Source organism: Barbus barbus (assembly GCF_936440315.1).
Source record: "Barbus barbus genome assembly, chromosome: 45".
Taxonomy (NCBI): Eukaryota; Metazoa; Chordata; class Actinopteri; order Cypriniformes; family Cyprinidae; genus Barbus; species Barbus barbus.
This window is the reverse complement of record NC_136723.1, coordinates 6,732,393-6,755,810: the sequence shown is the minus strand read 5'-3', so window position 1 is coordinate 6,755,810 and position 23,418 is coordinate 6,732,393. Positions and strand designations below refer to the sequence as shown.

Below are 23,418 nucleotides of genomic sequence, written 5' to 3'. Positions count from 1 at the left end.
CTTATTATTCATCTAAGGAAGCGTGCATCTCTGGAATATGAGTGTTTATCTGTATTCATCAGCAGCGGTCACTGACTCCTCAGTCCCAGCGGCAGACAGAGTTTTAATCAGATTCAAGCAGCTCTCTCTCTCTCATGTTTATGTCTTCCACTGAACAGCCCTTTCAAGACAGACCTATTCAGCCCCGTCCACAACACATCTGAAAATGATGAAAACAGGTACGAGGCGGGAATAACAAAGCCTGACAGAGAACAAATACTACACAAACAAATACAGTAGCGCAAACTCCTTCACAGGAAATGACAGAGAAAGAGAGAGGCTCCAAGGAACTGATGTCAAACATCAGATGGCCATTTCTGATCAGATGCAGATTTGGGAAATGTCACAAAAATAAGGATACTGTGAAACAGGAAAATATATGAATATACTACAGTACTGCACATATAAATAAAATTAATTCTAACATAAGGTACTTCAACTCTTGATCCTCACTTAGTATAAAATAGGGTCCCTGGTATATTATGACAATTTATATAAGGGAAAAACATTATTTGTTATTATAACAATAAACTCTTGTTTATTATTATTTTGTATTTATAATAATAATAATAATAATAATAATACTAAACTGTAATGCATAACTGTTTTATTGCTATATTAAAATAATTTGTAACACTTTTGCTGTTTAACATTTTCAATTTTACATTTTAATATAATAATAATAAAAAAATACATTACTGTTTTGTTTTATTATTATTACTACTACTATAAAAAACTAATGTATAATTATTTTATTGCTATATTAAAATTTATTTAAAAATACATGTTTAACACTTGTTAATTATTTCAGTTTTAATTTTTCATTTTAATATAGTAATAAAAAAATACTGTTTTGTTATATTATTATTATTATTATTATTATTATTATTATTATTATTGATACAACTACATTGGCTTTTGTAAATAATAATAATACTTGTGTTAATTCTTTTAGTTTTACTATATTTTTTTGAATATAGTAATAAAAAAACATTAATTTAGTTATATTATCATTACTACTACTACTCCATTGTAATAACTACTATTTTTAATAATACTTATCTCTTTTAGTTTTATTATTTATAATATAGTAATAAAATAATATATTCCAGTTTTGTTATATTACTACTAGTATTACTACTACTACACTGTAATAATAACTAGTATTTTTTAATAATAATAATAATAATAATAAATGACTCTGTAACAGAAATAAAGATCTTCAAGGAATTCAGCTTACTAAATTTACAAAGAGGTAATGAATCTTTCAATTGACGACTAAAAGTGTGTGGAGAATAAACCAACGCTACTCTGTTACTACATGCAGGACTTACAATTAACGCTGAAATGTCAGATGTAGTGAAACCGCAGAGATAGAGGCACGGGCTGCAAAAGTCATTGGATTCTCAAGGACACTGCGGCGAAAGAGAGAGTGTGTGTGTGTTTGATGGAGAGAGACGAACGTGCAGGAATATGAGAGGCAGCCTAGGAATACACTCACGTGGATTGCCCGCACCGTGAGCATGTGTGTCAGCGTGTGTGAGTGTGTGTGAGTGAGTGTGTGTGTGTGTGTGTGTGTGTGTGTGTATGAGTGAGTCTGTGTGAGTGTATGGCTCTGAGGGCGAGGCTTGGCATCTGCTCCGCCAAGCATCCTGGGAAAGTAGAGTGATGACGGCAGGCTTTGGGCAAGAGAATAGTGTTAATTTATCTCTACAGCTAACGAATCGAGGGTTACAAGACAGAAGAGTAAAGCGGATTCAAGCGGACACAAGTTGTTAGTCTTCGCAACTTGCTCATGCTTGTAGTTCAAACCAGCGGAGACTGATTAGCCCCCATTTGAGCAGGAAGTCGGAGCACGTTGGTCTGTAGAACAGTGACACACTCCATTACCTGAGCCGTCTGCTCTCAACATCCACACCACCGCACAGAGCCAGAGCAAGCCAGAACCAACAGACTTCACACAATGTTTGATTGGTAAATTTCTGTCCAGGCCAAGACAAGATCAATGCCACCCACAAGCATTATTTGGTTATTTTTTGCTCAAGGCCCTTCACTTGATAATCACAACTTAGTAGGCGTGATAAATTTCCAGTGTCAGTGGATGCTTGAGAACGAGCCATCCCTGTGCAGACATAAAGGTGTGTGATTACTTCACCAGTAGTCTGTGTTGATATACAGGATTGAGCTGTGGATCATGAGCGATGCTGAGACTCTGATGGAGTAAAGCATCAGAACAGAACAATCGGAGATCGTCCTAAAAACTCTTCTGGGAGTAACACAATCTGGTAGGGCTGCAAGATTGTGATTATACAACAATTAAAAAAATTTGCAAAAATAAGAAAATAAAATAATTAAATGATGATGATGATTATTATTATTAAAAAAACAAAACAAATTACTACAAACAAAATAATTATGACTGATTAAATTAATTATTTAATACAAAAAATTTATTTAATAATAATAATACCAATAATAATAATAATAAAAAATCACTAAATTAATAATTATTTTCACATTTCACTGCAAAGTAAAATTGTGCATTTAAGAAAAAAATAAGAACAAAACTATTATTATTATTGCTAAGTCAAAATATAAAAAAGACTACAAACAAATATATTACTGAAATATTGAGTATTTCACTTAAGAAAATACAACAACTTATTACTAACAAAACACTAAAACTATTACTAGTGTAATATTTCACTGCAAATATATAATTTTAATTATTTTAATATAAATAACAACGATAAAACATAGTTAATAACAACAGTACTATTGTAATATTTCACTGTAAAATTACATCTAATTATACAAATAACAATGATAAAAAATATTAATAGTTTAATTTCACATTATAACTGTAAAATTAATATTTATGGCTGTCTTCTTTATTTTCAAACATCAAACCACTGAACTTTAAAAAAAAAAAAAAAAAATAGCAGGGAGCCCTTAAAGCTTCTCTTTTTCTTTTTCTTTTTTGTAGACAAGCACTATTCATCAGAAGTTTGGGAAGGCATATGTTACGTTTCCAAATGCACATTAAAGCGACCCAAACTCATCATGATCATGAGCTGCTCACGTGTAAGAAAATAGTGCCACACTTCACTCTGAAAGACACTACAAGTTCCAAACCATGTGTAACTTACTTTCTTCTGTTTCTTCGGTCTTGATCTGTATATTAAACATCAATGAGATCCAAAAAATTGAATTGGTCACCATTTACTTTCATTGTACTGACAAAAAACAGTGAGGCATATTTCTTTTTTCATTAATCTTTTTCAGTGAACTATCCCTTTAAGCAAGGTGAAGGCTCAAACACGCTCTCAGGAGTAAACGGTTCACGTTTAACTAAACATCTCCAAAGAGGCACACGAAAACAAGCATGTAAACCTACAATCCTCCTCAATGTCCAACTGCATCTCAACGGCCATATGGTTTGTAAATGGTGTAAAACATGGCATTTCCCAATAACAATTATGTTTCATCAACAAACACCAGAGGCTGTGAGGGAAAATGCATTCTGACAAATTAAGACTCAACACTTGAACCGCGTCCAGACCACCCTGTACTAATTACTCCCAAAATAAGCAGTGGGGGAAGAGTTTCTGTGCTCCACACCCATAAAGCATGTGCTCAAAATAAACCTGAGCAAACAAATCCGAGAATGGTGCGGTGGTCTGGAAGACTGCAGATTTATGAGCCTGACCCCGCCTGACCCACTCAGGACGGCCTTGTTTGAGAGGTCAAGAGAGAGGGGTCACGTACCGTCAGCGCTCAAGTCCTGCTCCTGTCCAGACCTTCTCACGGAGCACAGACGCTGTCAAGCTCTGGACCTGTAGAAAGAGAAGAGTATGTATTCAACCGCTCACTGAAGAAGAATAACAACACAAACACAGACGAGACACAAAAGTGCCACATTCATGAAAATCTGTGCTTTACAGTGTCACAAATACAATTAGAAGGCTATCTCCACATTATACGTCACAGATAATAAACAGGTATTTCTGTTAGAAGTAAAATGTTCAATCATAACTGGCAGAAAGAAAGTTGTTTATAAAAGATAAAATAAAAGATTATATATGTAAAATTACACGTGTGTGTGTGTATATATTATATAGATTATATACAGATAAAATGTATATACACAAATATATATTTATAAAAATATATAAATATTATATTACAATATAATATACATATAATACATTTTTATTTATTTTAAAATATATATTACGTATAATTTATATATTTTATATATGAAAAAATACATACATTTATTTATTAATATATATTTTAAAAAAATGCGTTTTTTCTAACTCTCTGTTCATCACTTTCCAAAAATAAAAATAAGTTAAATAAATAAAAAAACATGTTTCTTGGGCAGCAAATCATCATATTAGAATGATTTCTGAAGGATCATGTGACACTGAAGACTGTAATGATGCTCAAAATTCACAGAAATAAATTACATTTTACCATATATACACATAGAAAAGTGTTTTAAATTGTAAACATTTTCACAATATTGTTGTTTTTATTCTAAATAAATGCATTATTATAAAATGTCATTATTATTATTATAAATATTATAAATAAATGCAGCCTTGAGAAGCATAAGAGACTTTCAAAAACATTCAATATTTCTTTCAAAACATTTGAATGGCAAACTGTGTATTTATATATTTTTCTGTCTGTGCAACTGCATTTGATTTCCTTTGTTTTAACGTACTAAGCCACATGCCACACCACAAACCATTATCACACTAGCACATCCAGTTGAGGCTCTGGGCTGTGGTGGGAGAGAGTTAATAGCAGTGACCGTGTAAAGTTCAGTGTGTTTGGATGCACAAGGTGGGCTGCTTTTCTCCCTCACCTCAGCGCTCTGTGAATCACCGCTGATCCGGCCCTGTTCTACATCCTCAGGAGAACAACAACACCGCGCTTGCTTTATCTCACTGACCCGCCTCAGAGAGAGAGAGAAATACAGATAACAGGCGCAGTTCAGTATCACGCACCAGTCTACCGATGATCACTCAACTCCACGGCTGCGGGGGAGGAAATGACATGGCCTCCCAGCTTTGTAAACAATAACCGCAGCCGTCATCATGAAATCACCATCCTGTGCTGCTGGTCACAGGGTAAATCCATTTCCACTGGACCACCACACACTGCACTGCTGCTCTATGATCCACATTTAGAGATGGAAGAAAAGAATAGCAGGAAAAACAAGAAACGCAAGGTCCCTAACATGCTGCTGTAGTGCCATCACCTCAACGAGCAATCGTTTTTCAATTAAATCACGTGATGCAGAGAGTTGATGTGTCTAACTGGCCATCAAACAAGACCACACAACATACCTCTGGTGTTATAATAAAACAGCACTTGCAATGTGAATCCAACACTTTACTGCTTTTATTCTCTAATCTCATTAAATCTCACAACATATGCCTTGTGTTTTTTTCATGGAAATTTCCATCTTCTGTGAATGTCTGTAATGAACAAAAGAAAGCTAGTGCTGTCATGATCAAGATATTCTGGCCAACGATTATCATCAGGGGTTAATTTGGGAATTGCTTTGAGGGGGGCTCTGTGATTTCAGGCTTTCGAGGGGTGCACGTGTATGCAAAGCCTAAAAAATGTTATCAATTGACAACTGTAAAATATTTATTTTATTTAATATAATATTATTTATAATAATTATGTGTATAGTAATAGTTGAAAGAGTTTGAATAAGAGAAATGTGAACAATATAGCCTGTATTGCTGAAAATGAACGAGTATATTAGTGCTGTCAAACGATTAATCACGTCCAAAATAAAAGTTTTTGTTTACATACTCTAATGTATGTGTACTGTTTTATGTATTAAATTCTATGTATACATACATATCAGGTATATATATATAAATACACACACATACAGTGTATATTTAGAAAAATATTTACATGTATATATTTATTATTATATTATATATAAAAATATGTAATATATAAGCATACATAAAATATATACATGCATGTGTTTGTATTTATATATACATAATATATGAGTGTGTATTGTGTATATTTATTATGTAAAGAAAAACATTTTCTTTGGATGCGATTAACCGCGATTAATCGTTTGTCCATTGATTAGGGCCCCATGAAATTATTTTTTTCCCCGGATTTTATTTTCTTCTTTTTCCGAATTTTCTTTTCTTTCTTTTTTTCCACATTTTGTTTTGTTTTATTTTATTTTATTTTTCTGGACTCTGTTTTAATGGTTAAATTAATACTTGGCAGTATGTCACTTTAATTAGACAATCTTTTTGAATAATACAATTTAATTTAATTGTATTATTCAAAAAGATTGTCTAATTCATTTAAGTTAAGTGAAGTGACATTCAGCCAAGTATGGTGACCCATACTCGGAATTCGTGCTCTGCATTTAACCCATCCAACGTGCACACACACAGCAATGAACACACACACACCGTGAACACACACACACACACACACACACACACACACCCGGAGCAGTGGGCAGCCATTTATGCTGCGGCGCCCGGGGAGCAGTTGGGGGTTCGGTGCCTTGCTCAAGGGCACCTCAGTCGTGGTATTGAGGGTGGAGAGAGCGCTGGACATTCACTCCCCCCACCTACAATCCCTGCCGGCCGGGGACTCGAACCCACAACCTTTGGATTACAAGTCCAACAAAAATTCTTTTTTAGGGCCCTATGAAACATTTAGTTTTTTCTCTTTTTTTCTGTTTTCATTTTTATGGATTCCATTTTAATGGTTTAATTAAATTAAGAATCATCTAATAATAAGACCCCAAATTTATTAATTTTTTTTCCAAAAATTCAGTGTATGTACTTCAATTTTTCTGGTAATCAAATGATAACACAAAATATTGATTTCATTTATCTTTTGATGGGTTGGACCAAGAAGAGTTTTGTTTGTGTGTGTATATATGAAATTAAAGCAGTTTTCCTCAAATAAAATGGTCAAACGCTCATGAAGTGACTCTCAGAGCAATTCTGGGGTTATTCAAGTATTTATGTCCTCATTTAGTGAGGACATTTACTCTCCAAAAAAAAATATCTCCAATCATTCTACAATGATTAATTATTTACAAAAAGAGCTATTCAATATATTTTTTTCAATATTAGAATTTAATCGCAGAAAATAAATATTGCAGTCAGTTTCTTAGAAAACTTAGAAGTTTCTTTCATGTCATTTTCTATGCAAGCCTTTTAATTCATATAGAATTTAAAATAAATTAAATTAATGATTTTCTTTAAGGCTTTGAAAAATATTCCAGAGGGTCAGGTCAAACGATAAACACGTCTAGAAAAATCTACCATTAGGCTATTTAAAATATTAAAACAGTAAACAAAGACACTCATTTCAAAACTATTATCTGAAACCGTAACATGTGACTGAATTTAAAGTGCTCAGTTATCACAGTCAGATAGCTGAGATAAGGCAATTATGTAATAATTTCAACTGGCCTGATGGAAGCGGTCAGCGAGCAGTTCCTGACAATGCATGAGTCAAGGATCAAGTGAGGAAAGTGACTATGAAAGCAGCTCTAGGTCATACAGATCTACCATTTATTAGTCCTGGATGCACAATGGATAAAAACAATCACTGTTAAACACGCTCATTTCCTTCAACTCCAAAATTATAATTCTGTCTCTAGTGGGCACTCAACCGCTGCGTCTGAGCACTCTTGAAACTGACCAACCGTGTGTTGCATGCTCCACCTCCGTCGATGGGCATCTTGCCAAGACTGAACTGGTAGTGGCGCAGCTCTCTGTGCACTTCAGTATCACTGCAGCACGCCTGATTGTGTGATGATAAACAAGGCGCTGAAAATTGTTTTTTGCTGGTAGACGGGTGACAATGGGCCATCTCTAATCTTTCCAATTGAAAAATTAATCTGCCAGTATCTGTGTCCATGAGCCATACACCGACTTTTTATCCATGGACAGAAAAGGGGGAGTATTTAGGTCACAAAGTTAACAGTGGGAATAAAAAAAAGGGTAAGAGGAAAGCCAGGGAAATTAGGAAGCAAGGAGAAAAAAAAAAAGGGAAGGGAAGGGAAGGAAAGGGAAAGGGAAAGGGAAAGGGGAAAGGGAAAGGGGAAAGGGAAAGGGAAAGGGAAAGGGAAAGGGAAAGGGAAAGGGAAAGGGAAAGGGAAGGGAAAGAAGCATAAAACGCAAATACAGTAAAATGTAAAAATGGAAGAACAGAATGGAAGGAAGCATAAGAGACAGAAAAAAGTATGAGAGGAAGAAGGAAGGGAAAAGGGTTAATAAGAGGAATGGAAGGAAGCAAAGGGAATAAAAGGAAAAAAGATCGACAGGAAGGAAGCATCAGATAGAAAAATAAGGAAGAGAAAAAAGGTCAAAAATGAAATTTTACAGCTGGAAGTCAGACTTCAATATCATCAATATTACAGTGAGCTGCAGAAGACCTAATGAGACAAGAAATACAATGGGAACAGCGTTTATGACTAAAAACTGTGAAGCTATATGGAAGCACCACACAGTCGTTCTGGAAGACTGTATTGATGTGTTTCAACAACAAGTCCTAGTGCCACATTGATCAAGCTGCCCTAAAATAGAGGCATTAGCAGAAGTGTGATCAATGCACAGAGCCTTAATTCAAACATCAATAATCACACTCTTACGTGAGCTGCTATCATAGTGCTGCACACTCAATTATCCAGCAAAGCAAATGTGAAGACAGAAGTGAATAATGGCTCCTCATGAAGATGTAGGCCATGGCAATTTATTTCAATTGCTTTCTGTCAAGATTACAAACTAATCAAGCTTTAAAAAAAACATAAAACAAAGAAATTAGTAACAAAAAACTACTTCCTTGTCACCCTTTATGAATAAATACACACTACATAATGCGCTACAATTCTATCTAAATTAATTTGAAAATACTTCTTAATACTAATAAAAATGTAAATATAACATAATATATAATATAATATATATACACACATATACACAGTTTTAGGAAAAATAAAATCCTAAAAATAAAAATAAAGTTCAAATGTAAGGAAGACAGGAAAAGAACAAGATAAAAAGCAAAAAAGGAAGCAAGAAAGGAAGAAAAAGAAAGCATACAAGACTAAAAATAGATAAAATAAAAAATAACTATGCACATTTTTGCTTGCCACGTTTTATGACTCTGAATTATGTGAAAAACTACTAAAACTAGTATTTCAGTTATTTATCAAGAAATAAAAAATCTAATTGTAACATTTATTGCATAAAATTATCATAACAGCGCAGATTCCCTTCTAAATTAAACACTTAATTACTAAAGAAATATAAAAATATATTTACAGAGTATTAATAAAATAAAATCCTAAAAAGACTTTAAAAAAAAAATAGTTTAAAATGTAAGGAGACAGGAAAAAAATAAAGGTGACAGGAAGACGGGAAAATGCATAAAAGAGAAAGAAAAAGAAATGAAGCAAGAATAAAAGACCAAAAATAAATTAAAAAACAAAACACAGGCACATTTTTGCTTGTCCCGCTTTATGAATAACTACATTAAAAATATATATATATTTGGGTTGTTATGAACTATTATTTTCATATTAATATTTTATAAACTATAAAATACATTTAATAAAAATAATATTCCTTAATACTAAAGTCACTAAATATTAAAAAATTATATTTAAAAAAAAAAAAAAAAAAAGTTAAAAAGTAAAAACAATTCTGAATATTATTCTAACTTGTGTTTTTAACACAAGGACTTGTGTCCTTTTTTGGACAACTAGTCAAGCTCCCTGCCCTGGATGCAGAACAGATTACGAAATCCAATCATGTTTCTAAATAAAGTTTTGATAATAAATAATCTCTGAAGGTATGAAAGCAATGCCAACATCTCCAAGACTCTGCTCAAAATGAGGTCTATATATTTGTCACAATGAGGAGTGCTATTCCCACGTCTAAATCAGTCTAACGCCACACACATGCGATGAGCCAAGCGGGATCGCCAATAAAGAGGAGCGTGTGGTGATGATAGAAAGGGAAATTCAATTAGCGCTCTCAGACAACGTCTCCCACACAGCGCTCCACTCTCAATGCTGGAGAAATGGTCGCTTTCCAGATGAGGATAGGTCCACTGTGGGATACATGTCAAGCAGACGCTGTCTGTGCAAGACATTTTAATTGGTAAAGGCCTATGTAATCTACAGACGCCTACTTGAGCTCTGCGATCAGATATCATATAAACAGCATCTTCTGCCATTGAGCCATAAAGCCCCGAATTATAAAACGGCACGGACGGGAAATCTAAACTACAGTCCCCTGTAGCTTTTCCGGCTCATGACAGCTTTTTCAGGACAAACTTGTTCCTTGTCAGATAACGTTCTTCCTGAAAAAAGGTCAACGTGTTGTGTCAGAGCTTTGTACGAAAAATGACAACTTCATCATTCCAGAGAATAAGTTTCAATGCCAATTGACAAACCAGTCTGACTGCTAATCACTTAGAAGGATATCAAGAAGAATAAGCAGGCCGAACCCTAATTTTCTGCTGTCAGCAGCTGTAAAGGTCAGGGATGCCATTATTATGAAGTACCAGTGGCCTTTAGGTTTCAGGAAATGCTGTCTCTTCAGCAGTATTTAACATGTTTTATAGAGGAATTTAAAAGGACTTGCCATAAAATGTTGAAATAAAGTAATTCAGCAGGAAATTAACATCTAAATTTCTTTCCACAACACGTCTGTAAGCAGTTTTTAGTCAGCGGTCCTTATTGCTTGAATTCAGTCAAAGCAGAAGCAAAAGCATATCTATTGATATAGAATTAAAAGCAGTATAGAAAATATTCCATTTGTGTTTCTTTTGCATTATGATAATAAGAATTGCAGTGAAATCATCTCAACGCAAAAAAAAAAAAACTTAAGCTTCCTAAAAATAAGAATGATTTCCTTCAAAAATATAATTGGTTTCTTTCTTTGTATTTGGAAATATGACCTGGACAAGTTTTGATGGGTTTTATGTTTTAGGATTCCTCCATTAGTACAAAATCTGATTCAAAAAAGACTAGTAAACATTAACGCCAACAAAATTTTGGACACCCTACAACAGTGTTGCAAAGAACAGAATCACACATTCATTTTTGGCCAAGATTTGCTTCATTTCTGCCTTTTCAGAATTTTAATGGGTTTATGAATTCGACTGAACAGATTCTTTTCTGTGTTAATTCAAACGGCCGTGAAAATCCATAAAGACTTCAGTGTGAACGGAGTGACTGCAGAGAGCCCTAATTAACAGTGCCAGGCTTAGACATCCAGATGTTCTCCTCAGAGAGTGAATGACTGCATCTCAACACAGATAAGCACAGGGATAAAAAAATTAAAATACTCAGCACATGAACAAAATCCCTCCTGACTTTGGAAGCTCAGTTTTGTGTTCTTTTTATTTTTTTTGTAACGCAAATGTGCTGCATTTTCATAGTAATGCAATTAAATTTTGACAACTAATAAATAGGCTATTTGACCAAAACAGTAAATAAAAATTAATTTTCCGGAGAACTTCTGGCCAAAATTGTTTTGGAGGGCAGACGGATCATGCCATGTGAACTTACCAGAGGTCCACGCCTAAAAAATTTGATTTTGATATTTTTTCTGGTCAAAGAAATAGATAAAGAAGAAAGCCAAAACATTAAATGTCATGGACGTATATTTAGAGTAACTTTGTAGAGTGGGGTCATAATGAAAATTTTCACCTGAGATTTGGAGCCAAATGACAGGCGGATATAAAGGACTTCAGAAACCTGGCAGCACCATTATTTTTACACAGAGACTGGTAGGTCTATTAGTAAAATCTGTTGACTTTAGCAATCTTTTTCGCATTATAAGGTAACAGTTCAAAAAAAAAAAAAAAAAAAAAAAGCACTTGTCATACTTGTTTTTTTATTATTATTATTATTTTTTTTTTGCCTGCCTACCTGTAATTCAAGAGGTATAAAAGAATTTGGTTATCAACTTTTGGATATGGGTCAAATTCAACAATTTGGACATGATGCCGCATTGAAGCATATCTCTGGAAATGAACATACAGGGTCTTAAAAATGAACATACCTAAAGAAATGTTTAAGAGCCAGAACCTAAAATTGTATTAAGATCTTTAATACTTTGACTTGTATGCAAACTGTTGAAAAGCAAATGGCATGCAGACAGATCTGTTTCATGCAACTGTGTTAATAGAAGGAAAAAAGATTAATTTCTAGTTTTAACATTATTTCGTTTTTTCAGACAATCCTCTTTAAAATCAAAAAGTATCAGCTGCATGCAAAGTGGCCCACATTTGGTTAGGACCACTGAAAATGTGTAGCCACACTGAGATGCCAATATCTCTGGAACTGAACCATACAGGGCCATAAAATGAAGATACCAATAAAAGACGTTTGTTAAGTCCTTATTTTTGAACTGTCACCACTGTCTTATAATGCAACAAAGATTGCTTCAATCAACAGATTTTACTAACAGGCCTACCAAATCTTTTGCAAAAATAATGCTGCTGCCATCTTTCTATTATATCAGCACTTCAATATATTAATTTATATAAACCTTATATCAGTTAATGAAATGTTTTTTACTTTAAATTTAAGCCAAATCTACCATATTTAAGCTACTTTATAGCAACTACAGCTTCCCCTTTTTTTACTGTAAACTTCACAGATTATTTTTACAGTGTATCTTTTTTTAACACATCAATCATTAAAAAGCAGTGTTTCTAAACTGCATTTCTTGTGCTAAATATAGCAGCGAGTTTCAGCGGTGTTGAAGCGAGGATTCAGACGGGTGTAGTCACACATGCACCTGCGTGTTTATTGTGGTTCACCTACGAAAGGTCGGAGTCGTGCCGCTGACCTCTGATGTGAAAAGCTCGCTAACTCGCGAATGATGAAACCATTCTTCTCTGCCATTCAACAAATACAGCTTCTCACCAGGTTCCAAGCGCTTTCCATGAGACCAGACGCGTCCTGCAGAGATCTCGCGCAGAGCGTTCCAGCCCTGTTTGAGCAATAAGGCGGTACTCTCCACTGCCAAAGCAGGATTGTTAGCCCTGACTCCCGCAGACAATGGCTTAGCACAGCTATTATAGCAAAGAGCCAAATCTCTCCCTGCCCAAGAGGAAAATAATCCTCAACAGTACGTTTTATCTGACAGATCGGGACTTTTGACCCCAGCTCAGCCACAACACTGTTTGAGTAGTATAGTAACGCTGGCTACTGAAGGTAGCAATTTGGTGAGGTGCACCAAAGAGTGGAAGTGTTTAACAGTAGCTGCTCTGAAGACAGTTTTCACATGAAAATAGAGATTATCTGGCACAGACGTCTAATAAAACCTCTTATCTTGCTGAACGATGTAACGGTCTTTGACTTTTAGTGAGGCAGCAGGCATGTACAGTATTCATTCATGATCTTTCCAGGGAAAATGGGAAGTGTGGGGGTGACAAATCATTAAAATAATAATAAAATAATTTTTTATAAGAAAAATAAGCAAAATGTATATTTACACACACACACACACACACACACACACACACTATGTAGTAGTATTGTCTATTTTTTATTTATGTTTTTTGTTTTAAATATAAAACATATGCAAAGGTAACACTTTATAATAAGATTCCGTTTATTAACTATAATACGGTCATTATTATTAGTTATAACAATAAAAACATTGCAACATTATTAATACACTATTAAAAATTGTCTCTGTTAATATTACTTAATAGACCCAAGTTAACATTAACTAAAAAAGTATGTTTATTAACTAGTAATATTTATAAAGACTGTAAAAATGTATTGCTAATTTTTGGTAATGTTAGTTAGTTGACTAATGTTAAATTAATGGGAGCTAATGGGAGCTCCCCATTTTTACAACAGATTTTATTCATAAATGCATTACATATTCTGAACTTAAAATGTACAATAATTAAGATATTATATAAATATACATCATTTATACAAATGCATTTACTGTATAATTATTGTTAATTCAACTTTATGCATGAAACATTAATGTTCACATGAACATGAAATATTAAAAATGCCTAGTATATGAGATTAACATTAGCCTAGATTAATATATGCTAATAAATGCATGCAATAACTATTGTTCATTGTTAGCAACACACAATACTTTACCGTACATTTGATATAAAACAATGTACAAAAGTTATGATTATATTGTAGCATTACATTATGTATTTTAACTGTTCTGTTCAATAAAACCATATGATTTCTTGCGCCTGATATTTAATTTGAACCAATTATTATTCCCTCATATGCGTATTGTAAGTAGTGGTGCAACAGATCACAAAACTCACGGTTCGGATCATACTACGGATTTTGAGTCATGGATCGGATCATTTTTCCGGAAAAAAAAAAAAAGTTTGCTTTTCATTAATTGCTAAAACCTTACTTTAAGTACTTCTATACCCCAGCAGAAACTACTATCTTAACTACTGTCAGTAATAAAACAAGAACAATTATGCAAATTACAAGCATAGATGAACAGCCTACAACATAAAATTATAAAAGACAGTAACAGTAGTACTCAGGTGCAGAAATGTACAAATTAAGTGTAAAACAACAAAAAAATGCTTATTGCATAAGTTAAATACAGATTAATCTTTGTTAAAGTGTTGTTTGATTAGCAGACAGAAGTAGGTATTATAGGCTGTTGTCTCTTTAAGACTAAATGCACGGACCTAATACTGACACCCATCCGGTTTCTTTCTCAGCTGTATACGTTAACTGAAGACATAACCGACTGCGTTTACCTGAATACTTGCCAAAATGGGTATTTTAACATAACTTTGTGTCTATGTATCCATCCATTGAGGCATTGTCTGAAACGCGGTATCTGAATCACGCCTCTCTCTCTCTGCGTGTGCGCGCTTCAGTATATGTGGCAGCGGCTGAGCACAGAAACGGTGCACGAGTCCCGATTCGACTTTAGCAAGACAAAACACGTGCAAACGATAAACTTTCACCGACTGGTCCATACGGATCACGGATCATCTACGATCCGTTGCACCCCTAATTCTAAGTCATTTTAAAGTCTATTGTTCGCTTAGGTCTATTTTTATTACCACAATAAATTATCCAATTACTCGATTAATCGGCAGAATAAATTGACCGATTACTCAATTACCAAAATAATTGTTAGTGATAGCCCTAGAGTCAAGGTTAAAAAATAAAAATAAAAATCACAAACGTCAAATGTTTTGATGTGAAAAGTGATTGTAAAGTCACAATTAGGAATTATGTTCCAAACTTTAGATTTTTTCATTTTTCCATTACAAGTGTTCAAGATGTCAGAACTGTCACTTCATGGGGTTACAATGCATGTGACAAAACATAACTTCATTTTTTGATGAACTATCCATTTTTAAGCTTTGCATTGTCCTAAAGATGAGGAAGTTCATTCAGCTAGTTCATTCACATCAACTTCTTGTTAACGTGAGAGTTTAAACACCAGCTACTCAAGTCTAGCCTGAAAAGCAACAGTGGACCTGAAATCGATAGATACCCCCATCTGAATGGGTCACAAAGAGTTCTCTGTTCACCGATTAAAAACACGGCCCCCTGCTTAATATAGAGCTCAGACGAGGGCCATTCCAGCTTCAGCCATCCATTAAACAAGCCAACACTCGGCGTCTGGCTTTCATTTGCCCAAGAGCCAAAATATTTACCTTTGCATGTTCTCTCATTCTGCATTGCGTGCCAAAGAAATCGTACACTGGTTTAACACACACATGCAAGTCAGGCAGAAAAGGCGGAGGGGAAGCAAAATTATGGATATTGTGTGACTTGATTACTGAAATAAAGACAAATTACCAAATTAAAAAGTGATGCAATAGCCACTAGTGAGGGTTAAGGCCATACAGATTACAGCGGTACACATCTGTGATCTTGAAGTGTTTCACTTGGTAAAAAAACAAATATGTCGCACATCTAGATATGCATTGCTCAAAGAAAGCTAGAGTTAGGAACAAAACAGGAGAAAAGGGGGAAGAAAAGCCCCTCTTCCGTACATCACTCTTCACACAATCTGGGCCATGCCCAATTATTTTACTCCTGCAGTTACCATGGAGACTGGCTCCCTCCCACTCCCGGGTGTTAAGAGACGTTGGAGGCCGAGCCTGACGCACGGTGCAGTTTGTGTTATCACCCCTCTTGTTTTAATGCAGCTGCTGTCTCTTAACTGCTCCGCTTTACCGGCACAACAGGAAACAGCTTTGAACTCGCTAATAAGCAGAGGATGATTCGGTCAATGCCACCTCATCAGAACCCCATGAGAAGCTGGACTCATCTCGAGGTGTATGGAGTGTGACCGACAGTGTTAATGGAAATCATGAAATCGGTTTCATCGTGTCCTGGAATTAACAGACACGCTGCATCACTGTACCAATGCCTGTAACTTTGAAAGCTATGATTTTACAATGCAAAATTGAGTCAAATACAGTGGGGCAAATAAGTATTTGATACACTGCCGATTTTTCAAGTTTTCCCACTTACAAAGAATGGAGAGATCTGTAATTTTCATCGTAGGTACATCTCAACTGTGAGAGACAATATAAAAAAAAATCCAGAAAATCACATTGTATGATTTTTGAATAATTCATTTCCATTTTATTGCATGAAATAAGTATTAGATTAATTTTTTTTTTAAACTGCACGAATGTTTCAAATGAACGCTTCCACTAAAAAGAGACCAGTTTCTGAACTCTCTATTGCCAACTCTAACACTACACCGCTACTTGCTGGGAAGATTTATTACTGGAAAAACTACACTTTTACGAAAACCAATCAGTTACGGTCAAACTACAACTTGTTAATTTAGCAGCATCATACACTACTTTTAGTTATGTATAAAAATTATAAGGCTTCTAGAAAGTGAGAGCGACTGTGTCTCTACCAGATACATTTTGCATGTGTCCACGATTCTGGTACTTGACATGGGCATTACCAGCAGAAAGCAGGAGATACCTAAAGCCTGTAATCAGCTTAACATTAAAGGCTTATAATCAGTGAGGTCTCTGTGTCCTAAGCCGCTGCTGAGATGCTTCCGAGGCCCGCACAGGACCGGAGACATCTCAGGCCGTGTGCACACGGTCAAACAATTCTGATTTCTGCGGTGCACTGTAGTTCTGATCAATCGATTTATGCCGCCAGCACTGCACAGTCGGTTATGTCTTAAATAAATGTAACCAGCCAGGAATCAAGGTATAAAAATCGAACGTGTGTCAAAATATCAAATCTGTGCATTAGGCCTTCCAGTGTAAATGCAGCCCCTGTGACCTCTCGGTGAAAGAGGAGGTTAGTAATAACGATCAAGGTTTACATCAGTTCAGACTCGGCTCTCCAGAGACTGCACCATCTACGAATATTGCTAAGAGAGCAGCCGCTGACAAAGACAATTTGTGTGCGCATGCAAATGTGTGTGTAAGCTCGCTTTTGCATGTTTGCTTATTGTCAGTGCATCCGATCAGTTACACTGCTATTTCGTCACTTGGAGCAATGTTTGTCACGTTGCAGGATGGCTGACAAAATACTTGTCTCCCATCTACCTCAGAGCTGAGGTGTCTTGTTTTTTTGTTTTTTTTATATAGGTAACTAACTAGTCCTTGATCCATTCCCCATTCACCACCGCCTCCTCATTCCCATACAAAATAAACAGTGACAAAAGTAAGAAGAGAGGAAAAAGTAAAAGCAAAGACATTGTGAGGACTGCCATTGTTTTATTCTTCTAATATGTAAAAATAACTCCAACCGAAAGGCAAAGTGGGTCAGAGAATTCCCAAGGTAGTGCAGAGAGGCAGCCAGTCGTTTCACGGCAGAAACAGAGCTCAGCCCATCCCAGCTTTAGGCTCACAGCACAGAAACATATTATACATTGGTCATGCCAGCCATTCCTAAAGCTTTGTGATGTATTATTGTCGAAGGGGGCATATCTAGCTATCATAATTGTATTTCACATGAAAAATGCAGAATAAAAAACGTTTTGCTTTTTCAGTTAAAATTAAGCAATTAAACAATTCTCGACCCTTGTCCCAACTTAAAGGGATAGTTCACCCCAAAATGAAAATTGTCATTTATTACTCACCCTCATGTTGTTCCAAACCCGTAAAGCCTTCGGTCATCTTTGGAACACAAATAAATATATTTTTGATGAAATCCGAGAGCTTTCTGACCCTACATAGACAGCAACACAACTAACACGTTCAAGACCCAGAAAGGTAATAAAGACATCATTAAAATAGTCCATGTGACATCAGTGGTTCAACCGTAACTTTCTAGGTCTTGACTGTGTCAGTTGTGTTGCGGTCTATGGAGGGTCAGAAGCCTCTCGGATTTTATAAAAAATATCTTCATTTATGTTCTGAAGATGACCGAAGGTCTTACGGCTGTGGAACGACATGAGGGTTATGACAATTTTCATTTTTGGGTGAACTAACTTAAAACTTTGCAGTCCATTTACAGAAAGTTTACTTAATCCATTTGTGTTGTAACTAAAATATAAATTTTTGCTAGCATTAATTGAATCAGAGCAGGGGCTTTCTAGTTCCCATCATGCTTTGCATAAGACTGGATGGGGAAAGTAAATGTTAAAATTAAGTAATATCTTGTGTGTATTTTAGCAGGATGAAAAAGGGAACTCAGTGTTTAAATGTTCTTTTGGGATTACAAACAGTTTCTATTATATTGGCATTTTGGGGATTATTATTGTGCTGAAGAGTGAAGCTTGTACTTAAAGATGATAGTATAAAGATTACACTGTATGCTGCTTTAATGAATAAGCAATTACTGTGCAAATCCCATCACAACACATTTAGTATGTTAGCGTGGCTCTTGCTAGCTAATAATGAACGAAGATTTAGTTTTAGTTAATTTGACATCTAATTTTATCATTTTCTCTCATTTAATTGCATGGCAATTTCATGTTAAGAAAACTTATTTACAACTGAATCAAATTCGGCAAAGCCAAAGACTTAAATGTATAAACTAACATGCAAACTAGGGGTGGGCGATATGGGAAAAATATCATATCACGATTTTTTATAGAAATATCACGATTCTTTGTTAGTTTTACTATTTTGGTTTTACAAGTTGTCTGAGCATTACAGCCAAACTAGAAAGACAAAGATGCATGGCAGATATTTAGGCCAAAGTGGGCGAAGATAAAAAATCTTTGTCATTATTTTATTTTTCTTATTAAAAAATAAGAACAAAGATACACATTACAAATACACATAATATACAAATAAAACAAACAGTGCTTTATTTTCAGGTACAATAGGTGTATTTAGCAGAGCATTCAATGAAATTGAATGAACAAATATAAAAATAAAACACTAGATAGACTGATTCCTAAAGCAACTGTATTAAAGTTTTTCAGTCAAGAATAGTGAGTGATTTTTCTCTTTTGTGTTTTGTTGTTTTGTTAACGTTAAATGAATAGTTCCCCCACAAATTAATATTCTGTCATCTGTCTGTCAATTCTGTCATAATGTTGTATTTTTATATCATCATTTACTCAAAAGTTGTTTTAAACCGGAATGAGTTTCTTTCTTGTGCTGAACATTTATAAATGCTATTTTGAAGAAGGTGGAAAACCAAACAGTTGCTGGTCCTCAGTGACTTCCATAGGATTTTTCTTTCCTACTATCAAAGTCAATGTGGACCAGCAACTGTTTGGTTTTCCACTGAGTAAATAATGACAGAAATTAAATTTTAGGGTGAACTATCCCTTTAATGACAGTCGACAGCACGTTTAGTGTCCTGTCCCTTTAAGAGCTGCACGCATCTAATATACAGTACAGGCACGCATCCGTTTCTCTCTTAACTATTTACTTTCATTTTAGAGATAACCAACTCAGTCTGTATGTAAACCTTGTGTGTTTTGACAGTATTAGCGCAAAATATAACTTAGTTGAGTAATCAGGCGCTGTTAGACAGGTGTTTTAGTGCGCGTGCTTCAGGTGTATGCGCTCAGAACAAGCGCACGTCAGACCAGCGCGCGAATTAAACATTTAACCAGCAAGGCTTGTATGCAAATAATGTACTTTTGCGATCACGAATAAGTGCAGTGTCCTGTCTGAGTAACTCTACTGCTGTATGTCGTGTTGTACAGTATATAGAGACGGCGGCGCCAGAACTGTATTTGACAATGTGCGCGGTAGCACGATACTACGATATTTCTTAAAAAGCAGATCGTGGAGACATTTTTATCGTCCACGATCAAAAATCGTCATATCGCACACCCCTAATGCAAACACATTCAAGATTGAGGGGACTAATTTAAGATTTAGCCTAAATGAACTAACTAAAACCATTTATGGTGGCTACGGATCTGGGTATCCAAAAAAGCTGCCATCACATTGTTAAATCCTTTGCTCACCGCAAACTCAAAAGAATGGCTAACATGTGTATGTACCCTCTTTAATCAATTACAGGTGCAATGACAGAGCAGTTGTTTATCTTGGCATTGCTGTTCGCATCCAGCATGTTTGTTTATTTCTCTGAGTGACAAGCAGTTGAAGACTCCGCTCTGGTCCGTAAATAGACAAGAGACTAGGAGCGGGTCAAAATTAGCAGCAGCTAACAAGCTATCCACTGTGGCGCAATCAGGGTTCGACCTGGAAAAATGAAGGGCTGCAGCCAGATTTACTGCTCTACATACAGTAAGCCTCCAGATGATTTAACATGCTAACAAAGCTAACCCGGCTACTGCCACCCACATTAAGCCTGATCAGTGAATACTAATCAGAAGAGACTTAAAACTAATCCAGCCAGGATATAACACATCCACTGCACAGATTAAAGGGTGTCCCTGTGGGGTCAGCCAGGTGCACAGCGACCTATGCATATACAGTAGGAGTGTGCAAATATAGCTTATGAAGAAAAAAGAAACCAGTAAATGGTGTTTCTGTGTAAAGAAGTAATTTACCACAGATAACAAAATCATTAGATCCCTATTGTTAGGGAGCATCCCTAGAGTCTTATGGGAGAGAGACATTCAATGACAAGGTACATTTATGTGTATTCAAAGCTTCGGAGGGAGCGGCTGAACATATTCTTCTCTCTAATTAAGGCAAGAATCTGTCTGTCTGTCTGTTTGCATTTGCATTATGTCGAGAACCGTTCATCCAATCGACTTCATGCATGGCGGGTGTGTTGCTGCAGACCCGAGGGAGTGCAGTATCGCATTTTGCTGCAATATGGACACGCGACACGTTTAGAATGAATAAACTTTTAATAAACTACAAAACAGTGCGAGCCGGAAGCGGCGCGCCTCACGCGGACAGGGCTCGTTTATATGCTCCGAGAATAGACACTGCACTAGTTACTGATACAAAACACACAGGTCTGTTAAGAGCAACACTTTTAATAAGGTAGCCTAACATTTTTCTAACAAACAAATCACTCCCAAATCAGAAATTAGTAGCACAGTAATTACTGACACTGTAAAGGGTAGGCTATTTAAATAAAAGACGAACAAAGTTCAACGAACTGCAATAAATAAAGAACACGGTAGCATACTTTCAATAACAGCATCACACATTTTAATTAATGAACAATTTAAATAAAATAAAATTTATTCCCTTATATAGAATGAAACAAATTCTCTTTCTATTTGTATTGCTCGTTCGTTCTTACACTTTGGAAATACAAAGAATCAAGCATCCGCCAGCCTAACGTTACCTTGTTCTATTTAGCCTATTACAGTTCGTTTTATTCTATATAGACAGCTCACATTTCAATAAACGAACTATTTCTTTACAAAATCAAACTTTCAAATAAATCAATCAGGCTGTATGCTACCTACTTAGTCTACCTACACTCGTTTCATGTTGTGTGCGTCTCCCACACAGCTGAGGTCTTTGGCATTTTTTCTTCTTTTTCATATGAACTGAATCATGATATTCATGGCGTTCACTCATGGGCTATTCATATTCATGCATTAATGAGAACCGTTTCGCGGGGGATGCCAGGTGTCTGGGAAAAAAAAAATAAAAATACTCGAATCTCAAAATTGAAAATCGAAATACCAACCCACCGAACGAATATTCGAATAATAGAATATTCTGGTCCAGCCCTAAAAGACAAGTAAAAATACAACAAACTGTCTGCCAAATGACTAAATGTAAATGTAAATTTCCTAAAGCACCAGTCTGGAATTCTGGTTGGTCAATGGATGCCTACATCAAAAGTGCAAAGTACCAAACCTTTTTGGCTGCGTGACAGAACATCATTTCCACAAGTTGTTCTTGTGAATGGGGTAGCCAACCCTACTCCTGGAGGGCTACAAACTTCCAGAATCAAGGGGTTAAGGATTAGTTGAAAATAACAGGCAGGTGTACTGAAACAGTTGGAACTGAAGTCTGCAGGAAGGTATTCCTCCAGGAGCAGGGTTGGCAACTCCTGCTCTACGTCCTTTCAACACTCCAAGGTGAGGCCTAGAGGTGCGTTCATATGAATAGCAATTAAACTGGTCACAGTGTCTCTGTACTGTCTCTCCTACATGACCACTGTGTCTAATTGACAGTGGATCATTCCCAAAGGTAACTGTGATGCTACTTCTTCAACTTTGTCACTCATGTCAGCAGAAATTGGCAAATATCATTGAAAACAATTAAAAAATGTATTTAAAATCACTGTCATCAATGCAATCATTAGAAGCCATCAAGTAGAATGGTGCTAGTAGGTGATCAAAACTAAACGGCAGTATCCTGTATCAAACGACATATCACAAGTTACACCTTCTGCACTCCCATTGGTAGTTAACAGCATTGAATCTGGGCCCTATGAAAACCTTTTTATTTTTTCCCAAATTAGTCCATATCACGTTTTGATTTAAGTGTACCGACCTACTTTTGATGTATCCATTCAAAATTTGGCAAATTCCATGACATTCTGCGTTATACAGTAATTTCCATTTCTATGACTGAATTCCGTGATTCTGTCCGCGTTTTCCACTTCGTGGAAATCATAGGGCCCTATGTATCCTTAGAAAAGTCGCTGTCACTCATGTCGTAGTAAAACTGTCATCTCCCATTGAAAATTAATGACTTGTGGTCACCTTGACATTGCAAATCGCTGTCAGTGCCTTCAATTTCCATCCCTCAAGACCCTTAGGCAGCTTTTGGCTCTTGCACTGTCCTCCAGTATTCCAGTTCACCTTGGCCTGAAAACATCCCTGCACAGAGGATCCACTCAAAGACCAGTGTATGCCTGCATATGTGTGAGAGGAAGCCATTGAGAAATCCGTGGGATTTGTCAAACCCAGGAAAGGAAGAGAAGATATGCAGCATAGGGTGTCCCTTGGCGCAAGGGAGATTTCC

The 23,418-nt window shown here is 35.7% G+C and overlaps 1 protein-coding gene across 4 annotated transcripts in view; it reads right to left on the bottom strand.

Annotated features, from left to right (window-relative positions):
* Positions 1 to 23,418, bottom strand: part of LOC306864357 (spermatid perinuclear RNA-binding protein-like) — a 94,032-nt gene that overhangs the window by 57,897 nt on the left and 12,717 nt on the right. For all 4 annotated transcript variants that reach the window (XM_079408341.1, XM_079408343.1, XM_079408340.1 and 1 more), the window contains exon 2: positions 3,808 to 3,875. The gene's annotated coding sequence lies outside the window, so the exon portion shown is untranslated. The remainder of the gene's footprint in view (positions 1 to 3,807; positions 3,876 to 23,418) is intronic.